We start from the raw sequence: 21,138 nt of genomic DNA on the forward strand, positions 1-21,138 counted from the left end.
TTTTATACCTATAGATATTTTTAGGAAGATTGATAAAAAATTCTCTGACGTACTCACGTGGCGATAGTCCGATTCATGCTCAAAAAAGCACTTCAGCTTTTTCCATCAACACCATTCATATGTTAGAACACTGACTCTGCAGGGGCCTCCCCAGAGACTTTCCTTAAGTCTCCGCCAGCCTGCGGGGAGAAAGAGTGGAGATATCACATAAATATCTGCATCGAGTTCTTGGATAGAGTTGCACAATGGCCATAGATGGTGAAAGGTAGATTTCCCCTTGTGACTATACTCTTGGAATATGTTAAATGCATATGTCTCCATTTCTGCTCTCAAGAAGCTGGTGTACAGATGTTTGGTATTGGGGTGGTAGAAATGCTGCTGTCTACAGTTTACATGATGTCTAATAGGCCTCTAGAATGTGCTTAAAAGGCAGTGTTCAGAATTAGGCCTCTAACCTTCTTTGACGTAATTGTCTTTCTTTGGAGTCACATCTTGAAGGAAAGGATGAAGATTTGGAAAGGGAATTAATTTTCTCAACCAGCCTTACTATTTTCCTTCTGTACTTTATAGTAATCCTTTAAACTCAAAAAAAAAAATCAGCTAATTATGGATTTCTACCTGAATAATGTTGCCATTTGAGTGGCTGCATGTCACTGTTTCTGGTTTCTGACCCCCTGTCAGGCCAATTCTGCCTGATTTCACTCATGTGCTGCTGCTTTTTATAATCTGAACATTATTTCCACTCAAATGTTTCCAGCTTTACAGAAAACCTAAGAATCTGAAAGAGGGGGAAAAAAAACCTCTCATAACTATTACTTGGATAATTATCGCTGGGAGTTATTCTGATTTTTTCTGCAAAAAGGATACTATGAGAAGAACATTTGAAAAAAGTGAAAGGTTTTAGTTTGAAAGCTAAATTTTCTAACTTACATTTTAAAAATAGAGCTTAGGCAGTCTCTCTGGTAATTAAAATATGATTTCCCCTCTATTTTCTATGCTAAATAAACTCAACTATTAGAATATATTTTGAAATGTACAACTTTGAATGTAGGGCATTAAACAAAGAAGTTAAAAGGCTTTGAGGGGATTTTTAAAGATCCAGTTTCCTAATATGTAAAATGGACCCTGGAAAGACTTTATGGTGTTTAATATGTTTTTTCCCTATTTTCTAAATGCAATAATCTCTAACCGCCACTTGATCATTAGAGATTTATATTCACTATAATTTATGTCAACTTATATCTGGGATTCCTTTTTTTTTCTATAACGTTTGGCAGCAAACTGCTGGTGGAAACTAGAATGTTTCACATTAGCAGCCCTCTTAAATTATTTCTGTGAAATAATTTACTGTGGATTACAAATTCTTATATGGCATTTCAAGTTAATGATTAGACAGAGAGATATATCAAAAATATGATTAGTCACATATGTACCTGACTTTCATGGCTTTAACTCTATGTGTGTTTCACAAGAATTGTTTTTCAAAAAGATATTTCAGGGCTTATATATTTTTCCAACTAAAACCAACAGATTTTTAAAGGAAAAGAAAAAGAGATATACATGCTCTTATAAACTATCTCCTCTAATTCAATGGCTATAAAATTATTTTCTATTTCATAATGACCACTGACGGCATAGGTACTGCTGTGTGGTCTGAAACTATGAGAACTCACAGTGGTGAAGACTTCTTATGGCATGACTTGAAGTCAAGATGTAAAAATCCTAAGAAAACATGAGATTTTTAGTGAAAATTGTAATGTCGCTCTTTCATGCAAGGAATTAGTCATGAAGTGGTGTATCCCCAACAGAACACGAAATGAAACGAAACAGGGAGTGCCTCGTTCAGATCTCAGAATGAGCTACTTCCTAACTCATTTTCATTTTTCTACATAGTTATGGTTAAAGCTTTTAGAGATTTCTTTGTTCACTTTCATTTATCACCCAGGAAAGTAAGACTTAGAAGGGTGGCCATGAAAGTTGGGTTCAAATTTTATTTGCATGGAAGCAGCTCCCAAAACATCTCTTTTGTATCTCAGACAGATATTTTTCTCTTCCCTTCCTCTCTTTATCTCTTTAACAGTGGTTCTCTTAACTCAACTATTTATGATTCATTTCATGAAAGGCTAGGTTTTCTCTGAGGGTACTATAACGTCTTACAGTGGTTTTAGAGACTAGCAGCAACAAGGAACTACTTTCTTTGGTGCTGTAAAATAAAGTCATGGTTAATAGTCTACAACCTGCAATAAACGATTAAAAAAGGAATTTATGATGGCTGGTTATTATCCTCCTGAAATAATGTTGTTACAAGTCTGCCCTTGTCAGTCATCTGCAGGATCACGTGCTGGATCTCAAACAAAGGGAGGGTCTGGATCCACACCGAGGCTCATGGCAAATTACCCAAGGATGGGGATGGCCTGGCCTGATAGTCCCTTATGCCCTTCATCACCTTTTCAAAGCAACAGAATAATAGCCACATGTGTATTTTATCCTGATTGCACTAAAAGGCACCTGTTTGTGAGGCTGAGTTTGAATTGCGATTTAGAAAAATATTTGCATGGCCGGTAACAGCAAATTATGTGGGAGTGCCCTGGGGACACTGGGGCGGCAGCAGGCAAGGCTTTTAGAAAGACGACTGGAAGCATCCTGCACACACTGAAAACTGCATGTCAACTCTTTTCCTTCTTTTTAACATTAATTTAAGTCTTGAGAAAAACTGCTTCTTCCTTTCCTCGCTCTGGAAGCACTTTCCTTCGCTAAAGCTGGGTCTATCTGGCAAGCTCCTTGTGAGTCCTCTTTGGCATCGGCAAGGAAGAGAGGAAGAGAGAGCACCCTAACATGCAGCTGGGGGGGGGGGGGGGGTGGAAGGAACAGGATTATTCACCAGAGGCTGGATTAGGCTAAGGCTCAGGGACCGGCACAGGTCTGCAGGCGTAGAATCTCCGCAGGTAGAGGGTTTGCCTCAGAGAGAGTCACAGAGAATGAAGAATGAGACCGTGTGCGGCGGGGGAAGGATGGGAGATGGTCTAACAGTGGATGAGGAGGAGGATTAAAGAGGAGGCAAAGGCCTGAAAATGGTTTGATTGATTTCCAAGAGCTGAAGTTTATTTCCAGGTTCTAAACCCTTATAATATAAATCATCATTTCCTGAAGTAATAGAATTTCACTGGTAAAGTAATGGCTTTCTTTATTTAAAAAAAATTTTTTATGGGGTGCTGGCAAACGTGAAAAAAAAAAACTCTCCAAGAGTTGGGTGGATGTTGCTTAATATTAAATGCTAAGGCAAAGAAAATTGGTTTTAAAATGAGAATAAGTGAGAATAAAAATGAAAAGCCAAGAACCATCACTTCTTAGACCTTCATTTAAAGAAGCATACTCTAACATACTATGCTGTTCATTACTTGTTTCAAAAAGTTATCAGAAGCATCTGTTCAGTATGTTTTGAAAGCCAACTTGCTTAGTTCTGTGAAGCAATGTCTGGGTTGGTGCCTATGGAAAACAGAATAGCACACACACGATTTTAATCTCATTATTTTGAAAACTTGGAAAAGCTGATTTTCTTATTTTGTGTAGTTAGATGAATGTTAACAATTTTTTTAGGAAAAAATTATGTAGATTTAGAAAATTGAAAATCAAAATCTAGAATTGAAATCATCACTTAATATAAAGCTCTGATTTGTAATTGTCTCAATGTAAGTGACATCACTTTACCATTCCCTCATGGGATTAAAACTCAACCTCCAAAGAAAAACCTAAAATCCATGAAAATAGTGTTACAAAAATTTGGCAATTAAAGACCTAATAGAAATAAATATAATAAAAAAATACATGTCATTTGCCAAAGTAATGCTAATTTATATACTAGCAATCTGTTCAGCTTTTTTTTTTTTTAAGATTTTATTTATTTATTTGACAGAGACAGCCAGCAAGAGAGGGAACACAAGCAGCGGGAGTGGGAGAGGAAGAAGCAGGCTCCCAGCGGAGAAGCCTGATGTGGGGCTTGATTCCAGAACGCCGGGATCATGCCCTGAGCCGACGGCAGACGCTCAATGACTGCGCCACCCAGGCACCCCTGTTCAGCTTTTTTATACAAAATTTCAGAGCAGCCACTATCCACTAATATTTATGGAATGATGGCCTGGGTAGCAGTCCCTTGCCCTTCACTTAATCACCCAATAAATCCAAAGCTGGAATATTTTCAACAATATTCATCAGGGGTCACTTTTAAGTGACTGAAACTATCAATGATAGTCTGTTAAAAGACCATCTACTTCGGGGTGCCTGGGTGGCGCAGTCGTTAAGCGTCTGCCTTTGGCTCAGGGCACGATCCTGGCGTTCCGGGATCGAGCCCCACATCAGGCTTCTCCACTAGGAGCCTGCTTCTTCCTCTCCCACTCCCCCTGCTTGTGTTCCCTCTCTCGCTGGCTGTTTCTATCTCTGTCAAATAAATAAATAAAATCTTTAAAAAAAAAAAAAAAGACCATCTACTTCTGGTCAAAATGTTACTAGAGAAATCATCCCCCTTTGAAGTTCTATTATTAATTACATCTGCAATCATGCTGCCAAAATAAAGTGCCTTTAAGACATAGGAAGAGAATTTCTTTTTTTTTAAATGATTTTTTATTATATTATGTTAGTCACCATACAGTACATCCCCGGTTTCCGATGTAAGGCTCGATGATTCATTAGTTGTGTATAACACCCAGTGCACCATGCAATACGTGCCCTCCTTACTACCCATCACCGGTCTATCCCATTCCCCCACCCCCCTCCCCTCTGAAGTCCTCAGTTTGTTTCTCATAGTCCATAGTCTCTCATGTTTCATTCCCCCTTCTGATTACCCCCCCTTTCTTTATCCCTTTCAGGAAGAGAATTTCTTAATTAAATGTAGAAGAAAAGCACAGAAGATGATGTTCATTTTGTAACATGCTCTTATTCCATGATTTTTTGTAAAGAGCTGGAGCAAAAGAGAATCAAATAAGTGGCCGTCTGGTCAAAAGATGGAAACTGATATGTTTAGCCATTGAAAACTTATAAGAACTTGTCACTGTATTGGAAAAATAAAATCCAACAGAAAATACAGCTTTCTAAAATGTTTTTCTAATTATCACCTTGGCTCTCTGTGGTTCTGCAAATACAAATAAATAGAAAACTAATTTTTTCGTTTCTTCCCAACTCCCAGCTTAGCTACAAAACTCCTAAATGAAAACACAGTTTTCTGGTGTTGTCGAAGTCAGGAATGGTGAAGACCAGAGATGTAAGAATTCCAGGAAAGGCTGTGGAGGGGCGCAGAGGACTGTGGGAGCAATTAGGGGGTGTGCTGAAGAGTGTTCCTTTGTCTCAGACTGTCTATTTCTCACGTTGATCCACTTGCCACACTCTTTGCTATTTGAGAAAAGTGGAGCTGCTGATGTTGGTTCAATACCACAAGAAACGCTGAAATTGCTATCACCAGCATCACCATTGCTCCTTGGCAGCAAGAAATCGCTGAAGTGAGCAGTTGTTGAATCATAAAATGTTAGCGCTGGAGGGGACATTAACGTAGTCTCTCTGGGTGCAGTTTCCAGCTATGTAGGGGCTAAACTGGAAATAGAGTAACTCTTGACACAATCCACAGTTGTTTAATAAGGAAATATCACAAATTGCTTTAGCCAAGGGGTTATAGATTTTAACATATTTTGTAAGATTTACACCTAAATAGTTCATGGTTTTCCAAATCATAAATTAGAGTCCAGCTCCCTAGAGTTCCAAATTAAACATGGAGCACTTGTGTCCCATCTGAGCCACAGAGACCAGTGTTGTCCAAAAGAAATACAATGTGAACCACACAGGACATTTAAAATTTTCTGGTAGCCATATTGCTTTATTAAAGAAGGGGGGAAAGACAAAGAGAGCGAGAGCACTAGTGGTGGAGGGCAGATGGAGAAGGAGTGAGAACCTGAAGCAGGTTCCACACCCAGCATGGAGCCTGACACGGGGCTCAATCTCACAACCCTGAGATGGTGACCTGAGCTGAAATCAAGAGTTGGACGCTCAACTGACTAAGCCACCCAGGCAGCCACGTTGTAAAAAGTAAAAGCTGAAATTAATTTTCATAATTGTGTATTGGTTATTTATTGCTGTGTAACAAATTACTCCAAAACTTAGCTTGAAACACACATTTATTATCTTATAGTTTTTGGGCATGAGTGGTTTAGCGGGATCATTTCTGGCTCAGGGTTTCTTCTTGGTTGGCAGTCAAGCTATTGGCCAGGCTACACTGACTGGGGCCAGAGGTTCTGCTTCCAAAAAGTGTTACTCACATGGCTGGCACTTGGTGCTGGCTGTTGGCTGGTGTGTCTCAGTTCTCCTCCACATGCCTTCTCATCCTCCAGGGCCTCTCATCTCCATTTGGCATCTTCAGCATGGCCTTTACTGGTCACAGGGCTCTGAAATAGAGGAGAGGGAGCAAGCTAATGTGGGGAGAAGGAACACCCAAGATAGAAGCTGCATTTTGTAGATTTTGTAATCTCAACTTGGAAGTTATATTCTATCACTCCTGCCATATTTTGTTTGTTAGAATTGACCCATTAAGTCCAGCCTACATTCTTGGGGAGGGAATTACACATATAGGTTATTGGGAGTGATCTTAAAAGTAGTCTACCACAAATCAATTTTAATTACCCCAATATACCTAAAGTATTATTTATAGTATTATTATATAACCAATATTAAAATTATTAATGAGATATGTTATATTCTTTTTTTATACTAAGTTTTCAAAATCTAATATTTTATACTTAAACTACATCTCAATTGGACAAGCCACATTCCAAGCACCAGTAGCCACATGTGGCTCATGGCTATGACAGCAGGGCACATATCTAGGTGCTCTGCAGCCCCCTAAAGACCCAGAGACTCTAACTAAGGGGAGCCTCTTCACGAGGAACTGAAAAATTTAAGTGATTTATCAGATCTGTATCAAGTGTTTACCACGTTCCAGGCATGGTGCTAAATATGGGGACCCCATATCAGTAAATCATCGTGCCTGCCCTAAAGGAACTCAGCCAAATAAGAAGTTAAATTCTAAATACAGATCAACCATTCTGGGTCCACCTCAGGGAACTCTAACCTGTGATGGGTCCTAGAAGGAAGCAGAACGCAGTCTCTCCCCATTTCTTGGGAAGGAGGATGACCCAGAGTCTTTTTGGCTCAGCTAAAACCTCCGACAATGACCGTATCCTTCAAGCTGGAGCCCATATGTTGGCCCGCAATCTGATTTGCCTTGGACATGGAGCAAATTAAATATTTGTTTAACTCAGAACGTTGTACTTTCCACTATTCTCCATAAGCAACACCTGTAGGGGAAGGGAGATATAGGGAGTACCCTAGCTATTTCAGGTTTCTTGGGTGCTGTGGAGGTACGTGTCATAGTTGCACCAAGCTTCATATCTGCGGCTAAATTTATATGGGAAAAAAGTCCTTAATGATCTTACCAGCTATGAATGGATTTAGCAAACAGGGAGCATTATTTTTAGTCTCTTCTCTGTCCTAACTCTGATAATGCAAATTTCTTTGCTTTTGCAGAATGTACATATGTATTTGACTTGAATATTTTCTCAGTTTATGTTCTGAAGAGTATTTGTGTTGTTATAAGCATAATTCTGTGCAGTCAAGACCTACCAGAGGAGCTTCCCATCTCCCAAATTAGCACTTAAATGCTATTTATTAATGGTGATATACCTGGCAGTCCAGTTAAAGAAGTCTGGGTTTCATTTGGGGGAAATGTAATATACTTTTCATTAGCAGAGGGGGAAAGCAGTTTTCTGAGTGGTTTTTCTACCAATGTAAAAAGTAGTCATTTATTTTCAAGTTAGAGGAAAATCCATGCCTGTCTCAATGGGAAGAAATCAGTTTCATTCAGATGGTGTCTGGGAAAATGGTCTTGAATATCTTCTTTCCTTATTTCTTGTCTTCATAAAAATATCGTTTAGAGAAAAAAACTGTGAAGACAGTTTCAAGTAAAGGACTACACATAAAATATGCCTTTCTTACACATAAAATTCATTTCCAAGTTTTTATCATATATATATATGTACATATATATATACACATGTACATATATATATATATATATATATATATACACACTGTTTCATCAAGGTTATAGTAGCTGTATCTTTAAAAATCAAATGTCTTTGTTCCACAGTGTGGATACACACACATACACACCTGATGACACATCTCATTTCTGTGCCTAATTATGTCATGATTTTAGTTGAGCTGCCATAGGCTAAGGCTCAACCATTCAACCTGGAAAAACATTCAGGCGGTCTGGAACATAGAAAAACCCCTAAAGCTGTTCAGTTGGAATTCGAAGGGTGAGAGTAAAGCTTCTGTTCTGTGTAAATCTGTCCAAATTTAGTGTTTTACAGTATCAGGCACTACTCTAGGAGCCAAGAACTGACTGGGCCTAAAGCCCCCCCCCCCCCCCCCCCCCGCAAGAAGACAAACCCCATACCCTGAAGTCAGCTTACATTAGAGAAATAAATGAATTTTAAACATTCCACTGTAAATACAATGTATGCACACCATTTTTTTTTCCACAGGCAGAGTAGCTTCATCTAAAAGCACAGTGTGCTCCTGTTTTGGAGATTCTAAATAAAAGAAAATAGCATTTTAATTGGCCTATGGGAAGGCTGGCATGCTCAAGCAGAGCATATGTGATGGGGTCTACGACTATTTTTGCTGAGTTTTAGAATACAAATTTAAGCCCACAGTATACACTCCAGCAAATATATATGCATCTATCTATTCACAGAGTGATAGAGACAGCACGCAAGCTTATAACGTGCAGAGGGACAGTGGCAAAAATATCTCTATTTTTTTTTCAATTATAGCTTTGGTTGAGATTTATCTAACATATCCCACAAAAGAAACATTTCATCGCTGTAGTAATGCAGGCAGTGTGAAGGATGGGGTGTGTGCAGCTCTTTGGAGAAAGAGCAGGACTCCTTTAGCCTTTTCCACCCGAATTTTGATTTGCTTCTTAGAAGTAGAAGCTGAGTTCATCAGCCAAAACGCTACGCTTGAGATTTGCTTTAAAACTGGAACTCACCCTATTTGGCCGGGGCAGGCGGCTGCCAGCTTGTCTCTGGGTTTCCAGTTCCCTGGAACGTTCGCGCGGCCTGTTTACCCGACCCGGTTTGGCGGGAAGCGGGGCTTCCCATCCTGGGAAAGATCTTGTATGCTGCCCTCTCTCCCAACCCCCAGGCCAACCGCGCAGCGCGAATCCCAAGAAGCGCGCCCTCGCTGGGGGCCTGGAGCACGCTGCGCCCGGCGCCTCCCCAGCGGGAGGCGGGAGCAGGCCCTGGCTCGCCCGCTCGGCTGGAAGTGCGGTCTTGACAGTGCGCCCTTCTCACCGAGACTCGTGGGGCACAAGAGCAACTGCAGCGAGTCCCTACCCGCGCTGGGAGACCGAGACTGCGGGGCGCGGCCTCCCGCGCCGTCCTCACAGCCCTCCGGCCGCTGGTCCGCGCTGCGCTCTCTGGCCGCGGGGTCAGAAGGGGAGGGGAGCCGGTCGTACCCCGGGCTCCTGGCTGGAGGCGCTCACGCCTGGGTCTCCCCACTCAGACCTTCGAGAAAGACTTTCTTTAAAAAGTCCTAAACTGGAGGACATTCGTGAATGGCGCTGTCTGTTCTCACTGCCCAAATGGCGCGTCCACGCGGACCCCACGCCTCGTAGCACTAGCCGGCTTCCACGAGGGCCGGAGCGGTTTGGTGGCCGCCCTAGCAGCGACTTGTGGAGCAAAACAGATCCTAGTTTCAAACCCCAAAGTGAACGTATCGTAAAGCTCAAGAAGGTTAGGCTTCCGGTCCTTCACTGTCCTGCACTGCCTCCCCCTTTTCAAGCCCGGGGAGGGGCGCTAGCAGTTCTGGACTCGGAACTGTGCTGGCTAAAGTTCTCCTCCCCCACCGTCAGAGCCCGGGCCCGCACTCCCCGCCGCGGCCCACCCGCCTGGCCGCCGCCCGCCGGGCCGAACCGCCCGCCCCCCGCACCGCGCTCCGAGGGCGCCCTGGAGGCGTAGCCAACGAGTAACTCCGAAACGCCAATTGGACTCACGCGGGGCAGAAATTCAGACGTATTACGTCATTTTCACACCTCCTTTCTCGGATTGTCTCGCGTATTTTGAGCCCACCAGGGGAACGGGCCACACAGCGGCTTAAGCAAAAGTGTTACAATTATGAAGAAGGGTAGATTCGACGGAAGTTCTTATTGTCCTAAGCGTCATTTTTAGTTTCTTCGTATAATAATCTCATCTTTTGGCCAAGGTTCTGAAACTGAATATTAAATATCATAGCTTTTATATGTTATTGAAACCAGTGTGGTGTGTTGAAGTATATGCAGTATTAAATCTCAAAACAAAACAATACCCCCAACCAAAGGCTTCTCTTTAGGGCAGCCTGATGAAGCAGCCGGAGAGAGAAAAGGGAGGATTTTGGAATCAACACGAGGGAGGCGGAAGGTCTCCCTTGCTGTCATCAGAATATTAAACACACCCACTTCTAGAACAAATAAATAAAGCATTGATTGCCTCTAAACCTGAGGCCTTGCCTGAAAAAAAAATGTGATGGCAGTCTGCAAATTCAGAGTTTCACCCATTTCTATGCAAGGAAACGGCTCAGTACTTTGCAACCCAGGCTTTTAAATTTCCTGACTTGGGGGGGGGGGAGCACTGTGGGAGGTGGGATAGGTCATCCTTACATGGCAAAGAAACACAATACCTTTCCTCATTTAGAATCTTCCCCAACTATTCTCTGGCTAAGGAAATTATCAGAAACCTACAATTACAAAAATTTAGAAGTCTACCTACAGTTTTAAACTGTATTTTGTATTTAATCCTCAACAGGCTGAGGGTATTTTAATAAAAAAATGAGAATAGATATTCAGCAAATAGCATTCTTTCTCTATTTGTTAGCAACGTTGCTCTTATAGGATTTTTCCAAAACCATAGGGGTGGAAGGAAATAGAGAAAGATGTGAGCAAGTGTGCATTTTGCTTGGGTCTGAAACTTTCTGATCTGAAATCTTTGTCTCCATCGCAGTCATGTCTAGAGTCAAAGCTGGCTGTGCTTGGCTTACTAACCTGGGTTTCTGCTGTATGGACTCAGAACCACGAGTGAGCTTAACTGATCCCTGTAGGGTGGGTGCTAGGTCTAACGTCCCTGTGGAGAACCCAGGTGGCCACAGCCAGCCAGTGGGAAGTCCAGAGATCACCCCAGCCACTTCCCTCAGTCACAGGCCTAACCCGGAAAACATTTAACCTTGAGCTTTATTTCAAACACACAGTTTTCAAAAGCCAGGTCGTCTCCTCTAGACCAGCAGGCCCCAGCGCGTGTCCGCTGCTGCGTGGGGAGGGCCCGGCAGCTGGTAGATCCGTCTGGGCCACAGCTGCAGGGTCGGGAGCTCCTCTCAGACTCGGCTTCTTTCAGAAAACTCTTTTCTTGTCGGATGTGGTTTCCCTTTAATTAATCACTCATGCCCGCGTGTCCGCCGCGCAGCTTCCCCACTTGTCCTCCAGTCCCGCATATGATCCGTATTTGGAATCCGGAGCACAGGCTGAGCAACTGGGAGCAGCGTGGGTGTAGACTCCACAAGCGGCAGGGCTGCCAGCTGCCCCAAGAGACCCCAGTTCGTGGTACTCTATAAGACAGGCTTTCTGGAAGACCCACACCAGGTTCCCGGACTTTTAGCCCGTTGGCCACGCAGTTCCAAGCTTCGGCCTGGGTGGTCCAGGTGTTCCGGGTGGTCTAGAAGACCATATTTCCTTCAGGTTCTGTCCTGTCTCCACCTCCAACTCTCCCCCCCACCCCCGCCCCCGCCTTAGGAGCTGGCATCCCGCTGGCAGGAACCACCTTTTGCCCCCCAGTACCCATCCCACTCCTTCAAGGATCCCTCCAGGCCTGGCTTGGCCTTCTCTGGTACTGTGGCTTACTGGACTTCGCAAGAGAAACTGACCAAGCTTCTAGAAAGTTCGGCTCCTGGAGTTTGTTGGCGGAGGCCTGTGCAGTCTCCTCTTCGGAAAGCCCCTGCCCCAAACCCCAACAACAAGGTAGTCTCAGGACTGTGAGCCCTGATGCAACGGGTAGACATTCAGTCCGTTTCCCTCATTGCATTTCATTCTGTTACTTCCAAGCCACAAAGGGAGGCCTCCTAAACACGGGGGTCAGCTTTAAGGGCGCAGTGGGTTGTGGCAAGGACCACCCCAGGCCTCGGGTGTCTCCAAATGTGGCTCTTGCCGCCCCATGCCAAGCAAAGTGGGATGGGATATTCCCGTTTGTGAGCGGTGGTGGGTCTCAAGAGACCGCGTGGGGCTCGGTGTGCAAACTTAGTAGAGTAACGACCGGGGTGCTGCTGCATCGATGCCTCAGGCATCTGGGGCGCCAAGTTCGGGCGCCAAGTTCTACCAACCAGCGGCAGGGCGCTGGGCGCGGGCTTCAGCTGCCCCCATCCCGCCGCGGGCCTCCGGGCTGCAGCAGGCTTCCGAGGCCGCGGGTGCTGCGGTTGCGGGGGAGACAAGCCGCCTCTTCCCCGAGCGCCGGGAGGGCTGAGTGCGACAGCGGAGCCCCGCGCGTGGACTCCGCCCGGCCGGTCGCCTGCCCACCCGCGGCCCGGCTGGGCCGCGTTCCCAGCAGCCGGGAGCGCTTCCCCGCTCGGTCACGGATCCAGGCCGCTGGTCCAGCTGTCAAAACAGGGGGTGTCTCTTTCATTCTGGCTCACAAAGTCCCAAAGGGGAACAGGGGGCCTTAATGCTTGTGTTTGGACACAAGCAATTATCCCTAATTATTCTTTTTCTTTTGAGCCTGCCCGTCCCGCCGGCGAGCTCGCCGCGGAACGGGCCCCGTAATCCTCCCCGGTCGGCGGATCGCAGTGGGTTCTGTGCGGCCCGAAGCTCGGGCGCTTTCATGTCACTGCGGGTTTAGAGCTGATTCAAACTCATTGCGATGGGGGAATTAACCCCAGGGCCCGGGCTTTCAGGGGCCTCTGATAAGAGATTATACGTGTTGATGGCAAGCTTTTCTTGGCAAAATGTTTTCAAAGGGCTTGGAGTTGTTAAATCAAAGCGCCATTGAATTGCTCCGGACCGCCCCCTCCTCCTCCCCCTGCCCTTCCCCCTCTCCATCTCTTTTCCCTTCATCCCTCCGCCCTCCTACGCCGCCCCGGACTGCCCACGGTGAGTGGCCCAGCCCTCCCGGAGTTGCAAGACACTTTCCTTAGTAAGATTTTCCCTCCGTGCCTCACCATGTGAGGATTGTTTTTGTAGGTGCTCCTGCTGCTGGGCACGTTGGTACCCCCTTCCCTATCCTCTCCCTCCCCCAGCCCCCACACTTGCTCTGGTAAAGAAAACACATCCCAGATGAAAGACTTTTTTTTTTCCTTTCTTTTTTCTTTTTTTTCAAACGTACATGTGTTTTGTAGAAAACGGACGTGACAGGGTGGGATAACGAGGAGTAAAGGAAGGGTGGTTTTCTTGCCTCCCCCCACCCCAAAGGTCAGCGCAGTCAGAGGGGTAGCCGTGGGGTTAAACAGTGTTTGGGCAGAGTTCAGATGTCCCGTGAATCTCACGGTCCTGCCCTGGGGGCGATCTGGGGCTGCCCAAAGGAAGAAAGCAAGTGTTGGGAGGACTGTGTGGATGTAAATTCTGCACTGTGGAAAGTCTCTTTATTCAGAGAATAGGGCCCAATTATAAATTACAAAGGCTTATTGGGTATTCTGAGGGGCCCTCCTAGGGTGCAGTGGGGAATGCAAAACTTAGGTAGGGACTGTAAAAGTCCTATAGGAGCTAGATAGACATCTCCCCTTGAAAAAAATAAGATATTAAAAAAAAACAAGTGCCAGATAAGAAAGCTGTCTTCTCTGTCCTCTCCTTCCCACCTCCAATCTGTTCCATATTCCACACTCTATTGGTCACTTTCCACAGCTAGACTTCTTGGCCATCACCATCTTCATCCCCGCCTCATCCACCGCCCCTCCCAAACGCCCAGGGACTGGAACCTTGCCTTCCACCATGCCTGGTGTCAGAAACCAGGAACCCGGGGAACAGGACCCTATTCTTTATACCTTGGCCAGTGGCTGGGGCCCTGCTGGGAATAAGCTGGTTACTGGGAGAGCTGACTGCCTGACTCTATCCACACCCCACACTGGATTGGACCCCATGGCATACCAGCTGCTGTCTAAAGTTCACTAGAATTCTGCATTGCATCAAGCCTCTAGGCTAATAGCTCCCCACCCTTGCCCCCCCTTCCTGTTTACTTTTCCTTCCCACTCTAGCTTTGCTAAGACCCTGTGCAGAAGCCTGCACATGAGTCTGCCCAAGTTATAACAAACCTTGGTGCCAAGTTGGCACCCATTTAGTCTGCTGCCTTCCTGAAGGATAAACTGGTCCCTTGATTTGTTTTTCTTTTTTTTTTTTTTTTTAAGATTTTATTTATTTATTTGACAGAGAGAGACAGCCAGCGCGAGAGGGAACACAAGCAGGGGGAGTGGGAGAGGAAGAAGCAGGCTCTTAGTGGAGAAGCCTGATGTGGGGCTCGAACCCAGAACGCTGGGATCACGCCCTGAGCCGAAGGCAGATGCTTAACCGCTGCGCTACCCAGGCTACCCAGGCTCCCCCCCTTGATTTGTTTTTCTGCTTCTTTCACAGTTAATGAGCTATGGGCCCTGTAGGATGCAAAATTCAGTTATGACTTTTTGATTACACTGCCATAGAATCTTTGGCCCTGTCTCTCTAGTAGCTGGCTAATCTGTAGCTAGCTTTGTCTGGTTTTTTGGTTTTGTGTTTTTTTTTTTTTAAGCTTATATTGTCTATCTAAGGTACACATGGTTTTTGTCATCTTAATCTACTTTATTGCTTTTTTTTTTTAATTTTTGATTCTGCTGAGACTCACTCATACCTCCCCTTTTCACTCTGTTGTCTAGTTTTGGTATTAGTTATACTAAATACATTCTATTCCAATCCACAATTATTTATTGAGTGCGGGTGCCTGGCCGGCTCAATTGGTAGAGCATGTGATTCTTGATCTTGGGGTTGTGAGTTTCAGACCTATGTTGGGTGTAGAGGTTATTTACAAAAAATAATACTTTAAAAAATATAGATTTATTGAGTGCTTCCCATGTTTCAGGCACTCTTTACAGTAAACAAAATAGATGAAAAATGGCAAAAATCCCTGTCTTCATGGAGGTCACATTGTAGTGGAGAGACGATTAAAAAAAAATAAGAAAGAAATGAGAGAGTATGTTGGAAAGTGAGGTGTGGAGGAGGGTGTGGGGATGGTATAAGCCTTCTGTCTTGTGGGCCTGTGGAGGTTTGAGTGGAGGAAACACATGATCTGACCTACTTTTTAAAGAATTTCTGGACTGCAAAAGGGTAAGGATGAGGCAGGAAGACCAGGCAGGAGGCTATTATAGGAGTCCAAGCAAGAGACAGAAACTTAGAGCAGGGTGGTAGCAGTCCAAGTAGTGATAAGGAGTGTGATATTAGATCTATTTTGAGGTACAGACAATGAAATTTTCTGATGGACTGGATGTGGAACATAGGAGAAAAGAGTTTCTGACTACAAAGTTTTAGTAGTTTAGGGTTGAGCTACCAAAAGATGATATTGCTTACGATTGAGATGGGGAAGACCAGAGTGGAATTGGTTGGTGGGAGAAGGTCAGAATTTCAGTTTTGGACATGTTAAGTTTGAAGTTTCTACTGGATATCCAAGTGGAGATGTCTATTAGGATGTTGGATATGTGAGTCTGGGGCACAGGGGAGATATATGGTCTGGAAAAAGAAATTTGTCAACTGTTGAATATTGATGGCATCTAAAGCCATGTGACTAAGTGAGAACAATGAAGGAATAAGTATAGATAGAGAAGAGAAGGGGATGAAGAGCTGAGAACTGGTGATGCTCCAATACTGAGAAGTCAGGGAAAATAGGAAGAACCAGCTAAAGGAGACTGAGGAATAAATAGTGATGTAGGAGGTAACCAAGAGTGAAACAACCCAGAAGTCAAGTAAAGAAAACGTATCAAGCAGGAGGGAGTGATCAACTGTGTTTAACTGCTGCAGAGAGATGGAATACAAATATGTTGAAATTAGTAATTTGGAGGATTTGAAGAGGTCATTTTCAATGGAGTGGTGCAGATGAAAACCTGATGAAAATCTGCATTTCAAAGAGAATGGAAGGAAAGAAACTGAAGTGAATGTAGACAACACTTTTGAGGAATTTTGCCATAAAGATGAGCAGGAAACTGGATGGAGTTGATGGGGGAAGTGGGGTCAGAAGAAAGTTTCTTTCAAGATAGAAGGTACAACCACATGTTTATGTGCTAATGGAAATGATCCAGTAGTGAGAGAGTGGTTGCTGGAGAGATGTCCTTTATTAGCCTTAGGTAGGCAAGAAGAAATAATACCTAGTTCTGAAGTGGAGAGATTGACTTTGCATGGACGCAAGGCTAGGCTATGAATAGTAACAGGTAAGAAGAGAGAATATGTGGACTCAGACTATGAGGAGGGCAAAGGTAGTATTGGGAATCCAGAAATTCTCCCCTAATTGCTTCAGTTTTCTCAGTGAAGTGGAAAGCAAGATTTTCAGTGAGTGAGGATGTGAGAAGAGGTGTTAGGAATTTGAGAACAAAGAAAAAGGCATCAAATTATCAAGTATGACAATAAGTGATACATGGATTGAGAAATATAGTATGTCTGCCAGGGAACATCAAGGGTTCACTTGAGGTTTGTGGCCTTGAATTTAAAATGGGCTGGATTGGTTGTGTCTCCCTTCTGTAGGCTCAGAGAAGGTGGAAAGTTGACCTAGGATCATGGTTTTGCCAAGTGAGTAGGATTAAGAAGAAAAGGACAATGACATAGAGGAATTTCAGCTGGGTAAGGTAGAAAGAGAGGAGAAAGCAGGGTATGAGAGGTAGGGGAGAAGGTGCCTGGATGAATAGAATGGAGGTCCTGTTAGGTCAAAGGATTTGCTGAATTCAGAGTGCTACAGTGAATGAGATGGAAAGGTAAGAGGAGATAAGAAGGTCTTTATTTCACCTTGACTTTTGACCTAGTAGTTTAGCTGGGTATAGAATTTTAATTCTCAGCACTTAGCAGGTATTATTCTATTGTCTTCTGGCTTCTGTTGAGAAGTCCACTAACCGAATTGTCATTCTTTTTTTAGATTATCTGTCATTCTTTCTGGTAGCTTTTAATATCCTAAGTCTTAAGGGTTTCTCTTTCATTATGACATATCTGGGAATGCCTTCATGTTGATTTATCCTATAATTTCTGAAACAGTTAGTGACTACCATTACTTGTGAAAATTTTTCAGCTGTTATATTTTTAAAAACCACCTTTATTGAGATATAATTTGCATACCATAAAATTCACACATTTAAAGTGTACAGTTGAATGGTTTTAGTATATTCACAGAATTGTGCAACCATCACCATCCATTATCTTTTGAATATTGTTTTTCCTCCATTCATTTTATTCTCATTTTAGAATTCCTTTTAAACATATGTTGAACTACTGGGGTTTGAACAGGCCCTGTCTATAACACTCCTTTCCCACTAAAAGTCACAATTGAGAGAGAGGCAAGGAAACTAAACACATGGAAATCAAAATTACAGCTTTTATTAGTAAGGATGTGGCTTAGAGCTTTCAGAACTAAACATTAGAATTAGAATCATCTACATCCTTTCCACAGGTAGCACTGGATTCCCACATGCTCCCCACATGGAACTTGCCCCATAAAATCCGTGGCCAAGAGTTGTAGATGAGAAAGCACATTCCCTGTGGCCAGGCTGGCTCCCAAGAGGAGGACAAAGGCAGAGTCCTGCTCTATCCCAAACTCACCAATAAGATAAGTCACTCTGGCAGAAGGAAGCCACACTGTCACACTGAAGAATGTCCCTCTATGTGCATGCAAGGCTACCGAGATTATTTGATGAAGCAAACACAACGCTGATACCAAACCCAATAAATAGATACAAACAAAAAGTCTAAATATTTTAAAAATGCAAAAATTTGGGAAACAGAATTGAACATTATATATTGAATACAAAAAGAATATATAAAATATATTTCTCAAAAAATTCAAGGACATTACAGCTTAGATAAATATATTAAATATAGTGATAGATATATATGTTAATAAGAGTCACTAAGAAAGAATATGATCATTTTAATAGAGATTCATGTAAAAGTAATAAAGGACAACAGAAGAGAAGGATACATTCTTAGGTCAGTATCCAAATTCATGCAAAGATGTATTGGACATGTTCACATAAATATCCAGGACAGAGTTGTCCTCAATAACATTAATATCATTTTGGAAACTTTGGCTTATAAAAGATAATTAAAAACAAAATGAATAAATATTTCATCAGTCAAAATGTCATTTTTGGTAGATGACTAAGAAGAAAAGACAAAGGAACTAACTGGAAACTGCCTTGGAGTAAAGAGTAAAACAGAGGAAATGTCATTTGTCCCAAAATTAATGGTTAGTTTTAACCCAATCCCAGCGAAAAAAGTCCAACCCAATTTTTTGGGAAACTATGAAATTTTAATAAAATTGATAAGAAATATAAATGGGTAGGAATATCAAAGAATATTTTGATAAAGAGGAGCAATGGGGGCTGTCAACTCTGAAAATATATTTTAAAACAATAATAATAAAATAAGATCCAAATGCTAAAGTAACACTAAACACAGTTATCAATTAAATAGAATAGAATGTCCCCAAATAACTCTTATTATAAATAAAAATGTAACATGTGATTTAAAAAAAGTTATAACCAAAAAACTGCAGAATTTAATAAACCCTGTGGGGACAACAGATTACTATATTGGGGAGAATTTAGGTATGTGTTCTCACCAAAATTTTCCCCCTAGTTTTAAATGAAACCAGAGAATTAAACTAAAAAGAAAGAAAAATCACAGAAAAAATACAAAAAAGGATGAATACTTCTTAGTTCTTTGGAAGAGGAAACACACTGTATGCTTAGAAGCAACAGAAGAAACCAGAGAGAAAACAAATCAACAGATTTAACTCCATAAGAAAGTTTACACTTATGTATAAATAAAAATAATTAAAATAAGGAGACATGGAGAAATACATTGCTAGTGTGTGCACGTGTGGATGCGCACACACACACACACACACACACACACACACACACACACACAACCAGAAATAGGGTTAATATATATAATCATATAAAGAGTTCCTCAGATGAGAAACATAGTTTGTGGTATAGCCAGACACTGGGATTCGATTTGGCCATTAAAATGAATGAATTGGATCTCACAGTTCATCAAAAAATGGGTAAATCTAGCAATATAACACTGAGTTCAAAAGGAGCCATTTGCAGAATGCTAAATTTAGTATATTATCACTCATATAAAATATAAAAACTTACAATATCAACGCCGTGTGTGTGTGTGTGTGTGTGTGTGTTATGACCAAAGACTAAAAATATTAAAATGTGGAAAGGAAAGGTATACAGCAACTGGAAGTGGTTAACTCTGGAAGAGGGGGGGGAAGTAGGAGCTGAGAAGTTTATAAAGGAGCTCTAAGTATATCTGTTATTTGCCTTATTCTGAAATATTCCATAATTTTTTTAAAAAGGATGATTTATGAATTGCTAAGAAAAAAAACCCTTAAAACCCCACAATATGTATGTGAAAAACAACATGAATAAACAATTCACAGGACAGGAAATACACACACAAAAAAGATATAGCCCCTTAGTAAGCAAAGAAGTTAAGACTAAAATGAAATACCAATCCCATTTATTAAATAAAAAAAAATTTTAGAAGAAGAAAATCATCCCGCATAGTCCAAAAGTTAGTATGATGTTTTAAAATACCTATACAACACACAAACTCTTCAAATTTCAGAGTGGATGATACGGTCATCTAGTTCAAGAATTTCAAGAAGCATTTGAGATTTTTTCACTTGTCTGTTTCTTTACAGTTAAGATCACACTCATCACCACTCCTGAATCTCAGGAGCAAACTTCTCTTTTAAAGAACTTCAAACTTTCCTATAAACAAAGAAGAGTCATGGAAGTAGCTAGGGACAGCATCTTCCCTAAATGTTTCCCAAATAACCAACTCTTAATCCTTAAATATCTCTCAAATAAAACTTTTCATTCTCAAATACCCACCAAATCCTCAAACTTTTCTCAAAATATTTGAGATAATTTACAATCCTGCAAATCAAATCCAGATTCTTGTGGAGCCCTCCTCCCACCTGTGAGTGTACACACACACACACACACACACACGCGCGCGCGCGCCCCGAGAGTTAACTTTCGGTTTTTGTTTTTAAGGGCTTGTCAGTCAAGACAGAGCTCATCTTTTGTGAAAGAGCTTGCTTCTTCTTTATGGGAACATACTTTAACCCCCCAGCGACTGTCATCAACACTTGGCTTTTTCCATTTGTTTTTAAAGAGAATGGTGGGGGGCATCAGAGGAATAGAGATGTGGAAGCAGTGGGAGGCATTTTTATTTTTGTTTTTGTGTTTTCACAAGGAAGCCCTAAATATATTGAATTTCTGGCTCTTCTCAGCTCCTAGAGTGGTTTCTTTCAGATTCCTTTCTTCTGTGAGTTTCCTCATTCTCCCACTCCTCCAAGGTGGCTAAAGAAGAGAGACAGCAAGGAAAAGTCACACTTCCTTTAGAATCTAAATATTTGAGTTCACGAGTAAACGGAGACATGTTTGTGTGACAGTTCTCGCCAGTTCATGCCACAGAGTGATTTCAAACTAAAATAGAAGGGAAGTTGGCAGTTTGCAGGTTCAAAGATGTCTAAAAGAGAATGCCCAGAGCCTATATATTGATTGAACAGGGGACAAGTCAGGACACCAAGTGTTAGCAACAACAGAGTGAGCTCGAGCAAAGCCGAGCTGAAGCTGAGCCAAGAGCTCAAAGCAGATTATGCACTTGAGCAGAACGTTTTCAGCTCAAGTAAGGGCATGGATGGCAGCAATGGAATAATAGGAGCCAACTTACCCAGAAGCTGTTACCACGCACCAAATACTATTCTAAGCACTTTCCATGGATTCATTCATTGACTCATCCTAAAAACCTGTGGTGAAGATATCATTACCACTCCCCCC

At 42.5% G+C, this 21,138-nt stretch overlaps 1 protein-coding gene and 1 long non-coding RNA gene across 3 annotated transcripts in view; both read right to left on the bottom strand.

Moving 5' to 3' along the window:
* The window catches only part of LOC123001064 (uncharacterized), a 40,007-nt gene extending 30,069 nt beyond the window's left edge, over positions 1-9,938 (bottom strand). For both annotated transcript variants that reach the window (XR_006409590.3, XR_008957579.1), the window contains exons 1-3: positions 9,095-9,938; positions 6,300-6,425; positions 54-179 (exon numbers count right to left, since the gene is read on the bottom strand). This is a non-coding gene — a long non-coding RNA (uncharacterized LOC123001064). The remainder of the gene's footprint in view (positions 1-53; positions 180-6,299; positions 6,426-9,094) is intronic.
* A 10,491-nt stretch (positions 9,939-20,429) lies between these two features.
* FOXD1 (forkhead box D1) overlaps positions 20,430-21,138 on the bottom strand; it is a 178,671-nt gene continuing 177,962 nt past the window's right edge. Inside the window, exon 4 of the mRNA XM_057307285.1 lies at positions 20,430-20,658. The gene's annotated coding sequence lies outside the window, so the exon portion shown is untranslated. The remainder of the gene's footprint in view (positions 20,659-21,138) is intronic.

Source organism: Ursus arctos, unplaced genomic scaffold (assembly GCF_023065955.2).
Source record: "Ursus arctos isolate Adak ecotype North America unplaced genomic scaffold, UrsArc2.0 scaffold_5, whole genome shotgun sequence".
Taxonomy (NCBI): domain Eukaryota; kingdom Metazoa; phylum Chordata; class Mammalia; order Carnivora; family Ursidae; genus Ursus; species Ursus arctos.